Below are 6,000 nucleotides of genomic sequence, written 5' to 3'. Positions count from 1 at the left end.
AGTGACGCCGCTCGCCGCCCCGCCCGCTCTCTCGGCTCCTCTTCAATGAGTCCTTGCCCTTCTCCAGGGTGCCGCAACGCCCTGGCTGTCGCGGGTCCCCGTGTTCGGAGTGGGCGAGTTATCAGCAGGCAATGCGTCCGGTACCTGTAGGCTCCGGCATCGGACACCCACCCGTCGGGCTGGGGGCCGCCCGCCCCGGCCAACTTGCTCTCGGTGGAACAGCTGGCTTGTGGCCGCCTGCCTGGTGGGGTGGTGTTAGGGAAGGGCTGCGGCTCACTCGGGTGTCCCGGCACAGTGCTGGCTGGAAACTGGGAACCAACCGTCTATCCCCCAGGCACCAGTGGCTTTTAACAATGCGCTCTTTGAATGATGAGACCCCCCAAAACAGGCTTTGTGTGAGCAACATGGCTTTGTATTCACGTCTGTAGAGGTGGGCTGATGCAGAAAAGGGCGGAGGGATAGCAGTTGGTTTTCTAGGTTTAGGGAAGTCTTTTGAGCCAGAGGCAGGGGTGATGTACAGGTTAAGTTCTGTAGTGGTCCTGAGGCTAGGGGCAACAAATGTACATTACCATAAGTTCAGTTATAATGGTGGGTGGGGTTAACCTGTCAGAGTAGTTAAGACTGCAGGATAGGGTGAGGGGAATTTCCATTATCATAATAACAGTTAAGATGGCAGGGTGGCCTGAGTAGTATTCACATTATTATAATAATAGTTAAGATGGCAGGGTGGGGTGAGGGGACGCTTTTGTTCTGCTGGGAAATGAGCGATTCTGGCGAAGGCAGGACAGTGGCCACCAGGCTCTGCGCCCCTGGCCACAGGCTCCCGGGTGGTGGGGAGAGAAGGCAGGGATCCGGAACCCCACCGCAGCCCAGGCGGGAGCTCCTGGCAGTAACCAGGTCTCTTGGGGAAGCCAGAGGCGTGGTGATTTGGGTAGGTGGGAGGCAGGGTTCTCTCCATCTCTGGCCTCAGTAGACTCCTCGCCTTCCCGGGCGCGCATGCTCCTCGCTGCCACCCACTGCGGGTCTGGGGGCCCTGGGCTGTGCAAGGGGTAAGTAGAGAGGCCTCTGCCGTCAGGCTGGGGCCTAGTGCCTGAGCTCCAAGCAACTGGATGGGTCTGGCGCCCAGGCAAACGTGGGCTCCCTCTTCCCCAGACAGTCTCGGTTTACCGAGATTGGGGCTCCAGCCATTCTCAGGCCCTGAGCTAGTTTTCTGCAAAAACGAGACTTTCTTGTGCTCAGGGATTAGCAGCCTAGCGCTGGCTGTGTGTGGCCAGGAAGTCTGTTTAGTGGTGATAATAAGAACATTCTAAGGTGACCTACAGTAATTTCTGAGACAGAGTTGAGATGACCTTCCCAGAAAGAATGGGTAGATTTCTGCTCTGCGTGTGTTCAGAGAAATGCAACATTTTCGCACATATGAGAGCTCATGAGCTTCTAGGATTTTCAGATTCTGGTTCTTCAACAGCTGCCTTTTGCTCAAAAACAAAAATTATTTTTCAAATTTGGCATCAGAGCTTTGGAAAAATAATTTAAAGCCATTTGATGTGAAATTATTTTAAGGCTAGAACTGGACATGTTTTTCACCGAAGTTCGATTCCAGCTTGTAATCTCAGCACTTTGGGAGGCCAAGGTCAATGAATCACCCGACGTTAGGAGTTTGAGACCAGCCTGGCCAACATGGTCAAAGCCATTCTCTACTAAAAATACAAAAATGAGCCGGGTGTGGTGGCAGATGCCTCTAATTGTAGCTACTGGGGAGACTGAGGCTGAAGCATCCCTTGAATCTGGGAAGCGAAGGTTGCAGTGAGTCAAGATTGCACCACTGCACTCCATCTTGGGTGACAAGAGTGAAACTCCATCTCAAAAGAGAGAGTAACAGACAGAGAGAAAGAGAGAGAGAGAAATAAAAAATTATAATAAAAATTAGAGCAGAAATAGATTTTATAGATAATTTAAAAGACAAAAATCAGAGAAACAATTTACATATAAAAGCTATCCAGGTTAAATGTTTTAAGAAGAAGAGCAATTTTCTTTTTTCTTTAAAGTTAATCGATAAAGTGTCTCATTTTCATTTTGAATTTATGGTTACAATAAGTAAGTCCAAATAATTTATTCTGAACTCGTGGACATTGGATTTTCAGGAGAGTTTGTATTTCGGTATCAGATGTTTGGCTTTGGGATCCTGAAACAGCATTTGTGGAAAAGAAAAAGTCAGAATAAGAGGACTTGCTATGAAAACCTCATAGGGCCAGGCGCGGTGGCTCACTCCAGTAATACCAGCATTTTTGTGTAGGCCGAGGTGGGTGGGTCACCTGAAGTCGAACTTGAGACCGGCCTGGCCATCATGGTGAAACCCCATCTCTACTAAAAATACAAAAATTAGCTGTGAGTGGTGGCACACGCCAGTAATCCCAGCTACTCGGGAGGCAGAGGCAAGAGAATCTCTTGAACTCGGGAGGTAGGGGGTTGCAATGAGGAGAGATCCTGCCACTGAATTCCAGCTCGGTGACAAGAGTGAAACAGTCTCAAAAAAATAAAGAAAAAGAAAAAACTTCTGGGTTTTAAGCAAGTCTCCTGTCTCAGCCTGCCAAGTAGCTGGGATTACAGGCACCCGCCACCATGCCTGGCTCATTTTTGCATTTTTAGTTAAGACAGAGTCTCAGCATGTTGGCCAGGGTGGTCTGAAACTCTTAACCTCTCAAGTGATCCACTTGTTTTGGCCTCCTTAGTGCTGAGATTACAGGCACGAGTCACTGCGTTCTACTTCCATTACTTTCAGTGGCAAAAACTGGAATTACTTTTGCACCAACCTCATAACATGGAAGCAAAAATTGCTCAGTTTTGATTTTAGTGGGCATGTTCTCTGCATTCAGAATTTAGTGGATAGCTCTTTGATTTTAGTGCACCAAAGATGATGCCAATCATTGTAAGTTGTACTAGGTTTTTAAATTTTTGTTGACATGTTGTCTGTCAGGTGAATTATTCCTTTCAGAGATGTATGTGTGTATGAAAGAGAGGGGACCTGGCTGCTTTTAATATTTAGTCTTTGGGTTTAAGAAATGTAATGTTGGCTGGGTGCGGTGGCTCATACCTGTGATCCCAGCACTTTGGGAGGCCGAGGCGGGTGGATCACGAGGTCGAGAGATCGAGACCATCCTGGTCAACATGGTGAAACCCCGTCTGGATAGCTCACCTCACAACTGCCAGTGGCTCTCCTGGGCAGCACTGGCAAGGTCAGCCAGCAAGTCCGGAACTGCTTGTCGGAAAGGAGGCTGGGGCTCTGAAAGGGGTTCCCAGCTAATTACAAACAATGCAGAGAGGACAGGGTGTAAAGCCTGTCGCTTATCCGGGCTATTTTCTTTTTCTTTTTCCTTTTTTTTTAAAAAAGTCTCACTCAGTGGCCAAGGCTGGAGTGCAGTGATGTGATCACAGCTCACTGCAGCCTCCAATGTCTGGGCTTCAGCAACCCGCCTGCCTCAGCCTCCTGAGTAGTTGGGACAATTGGCACGTGCCACCATACCTGGCTCATTTTCTTTCTTTGAGACAGAGTCTCACTCTGTTGCCTAGGCTGGAGTGCAATGGCATAATCTTGGCTCACTGCAACCTCCGCCTCCCGGGTTCAAGCAATTCTCCTGCCCCAGCCTCCCGAGTAGCTGGGATTACAGGCGTCTACCACTACATACAGCTAATTTTTGTATTTTTAGTAGAGACAGGGTTTCACCATGTTGGCCAGGCTAATCTGGAACTCCTGACCTCGAGATTCACCCGCCTTGGCCTCCCAAAGTGCTTGGATTACAGGCATGAGCCACTGCACCCGGCCAATTAGTTTTATTCTTTTGTAGAGACAGGGTCTCACTATGTTGCCCAGGCTGGTCTTCAACCAGTCCTCCAGTTTCAGCCTCCCAAAGCATTGGGATTACAGGTGTGAGCCACCACGCCCAGCCTCTGAACCATTCTCATAAATCCAGGGAACAAAACCCTTAGCCAGATGTGCCTCCAAGGAGGCAGTAGACATGCAGAAGCACAGACACAACACAGCTCTGCAGGAGGGTTTGCAAGGTGAGTGACGGAGCCAATGCAGGGCACTGGAAGCGTGCAGATGACACAGCCCAACCTGTGCCCCTTAGTACCGTGGTCTTCGGCCGCCGCTCCACGTCCACCATGTCAAGCAGGGGGAAGGCCATCTGCAGCTCATCCATGGTAAGAACATTCTGGAATCCCAGTCTGGAGCGAGCTCAGGGAAGTAATGCTGGATAGTTTTGGGGGAAGATGCCTTTCTGAATGCATCACATCAGAAGTGAAGGGAACACAACCCAGTCCTGATCAAGCCAGGCAGGAGGGCAGCAAGCAGAGCCCAGCAAGGATGGCACAAATCCTGCAGGTGCTGGCGAGCAGGCTGCAACTGCACAGGTAAAGAGGGCAGCTCCTGGGCAACCCACCAACAGTCACCAGGCACATGACAGGTACCAGGTCCTATGCCAGACATGGCCCAGAGGGCAAAAGCACATAAAAATTTCTGTCCCCAGCTGAGTGCAGTGGCTCACACCTGAAATCCCAGCACTTTGGGAGAATTGATGGAGCCCAGGAGTTCCAGGTCATTCTGGGCAACATAGTGAGACCCTGTCTCTACAAATAAAACAGTCAGCTACACAAGGTGGCATATGCGTGTACTCAGGAGGCTCCTCAAGAGGCTGGGGCAGGAGGATCAGTTGAGCCCGGGAGGTCAAGGCTACCATGAGCTACGATTGCGCCACTGTACCCCAGCCTGGGCAACAGAGTGAGACCCTTTCTCAAAAAAAAAAAAAAAGAAAAAAACTGTCCCGAGGAGCCCAGCACATTCAGAGCCCATCAAAACCAGTGTTCTGAGAACAGTGCTGCCAGTCAGTGCTGAGTTCAGAAGAGACCCCTCAGTGGGCTGGGGAGTCCAGCAGAGGGAGGAGGGCTGGAGCTAAAATCTTGTAAGATGAACATGAATCAGCAAGGAAGAAGAGACCCTGGGGAGGGCCAAGCCAGCTTCAGCCTATCTCCTCTAAGATCTGCCTCCATCTGCCTGTCCTCAATTCCAACTCGCAGTGTTAACTGGATGTGGTTTTGGATTAATCTCAAAATGAATTTTCCCCAAATCCTGATTCTATCAGATTGCCCCATCAGCAATAAAGCCTTGCCCTGCCCTCCACTGCCCTGAGACTCCTCAAGTTCACTTGCAAGGTTCCAGACACGCTGGCACCGCCCCTCCTGTTCTCATTCCTCTCCCTATCCCATTCCAACCTCCTATTTCCCCTGCCTGGGAAACCTTAGCTATCTGCTGGGCTCCACTGTACCCTCCAAGAAGCCAAGGCAATTCCTGCCCCAGGTATACTCCACTGCCCCCCGCCCCCCCTATACCTGTGGCACACTCCTGTGAGCTTATGAGCCTTTAATCATACGCCTTGGTAAACGCTCCTTTATGGCACATGGTGTTATTCTTGCCTCCTCAGGCACAAGCCCCTGATTCATTCGTAAGCCCTGCGCCTCATCCTGGTCCTCATCCTGTTCAGTGTGTGACACACCTCTGGTACAGAGGACAGGCTCAGCATGACCCAGCTGCTTGAGAACAGGGGCCTGGTATTCTGCAGGCTCCCAAAGACAAGCTCCCTGTAACTGCTTCACTACCACTGGCTAATACGCTGACTGAGCACCCCAAGGAAGAGACTAGAGCAGGGGTTCCCAAACCTAGTTACAGAACCACTAGGAGAGGTATTTTGGTTTTTTAAAAATACAGATTCCTGAGTTTTACCCTAGACCTAGTCAACCAAGGCTCCAGCGCAGAGACCATGGAATCTGCATTCTATGCTCCCCAAAGGATTCTGACGCAGGGGTAAGAAGACTGGCTTTTGGAAACCACCAGACATGAGGACCGACCAAACTCAGGAGCTGTCCTCCCATCCCTCAGCCCGCAGCATCACCCATGCACCCCAGCACCCAGCATCCCTCACTACAGTCCTCACTCAGCTAAGGGAG

This window comes from Saimiri boliviensis, chromosome 7 (genome assembly GCF_048565385.1).
Source record: "Saimiri boliviensis isolate mSaiBol1 chromosome 7, mSaiBol1.pri, whole genome shotgun sequence".
In the NCBI taxonomy this organism is placed as follows: domain Eukaryota; kingdom Metazoa; phylum Chordata; class Mammalia; order Primates; family Cebidae; genus Saimiri; species Saimiri boliviensis.
This window is presented reverse-complemented; position numbering follows the sequence as displayed.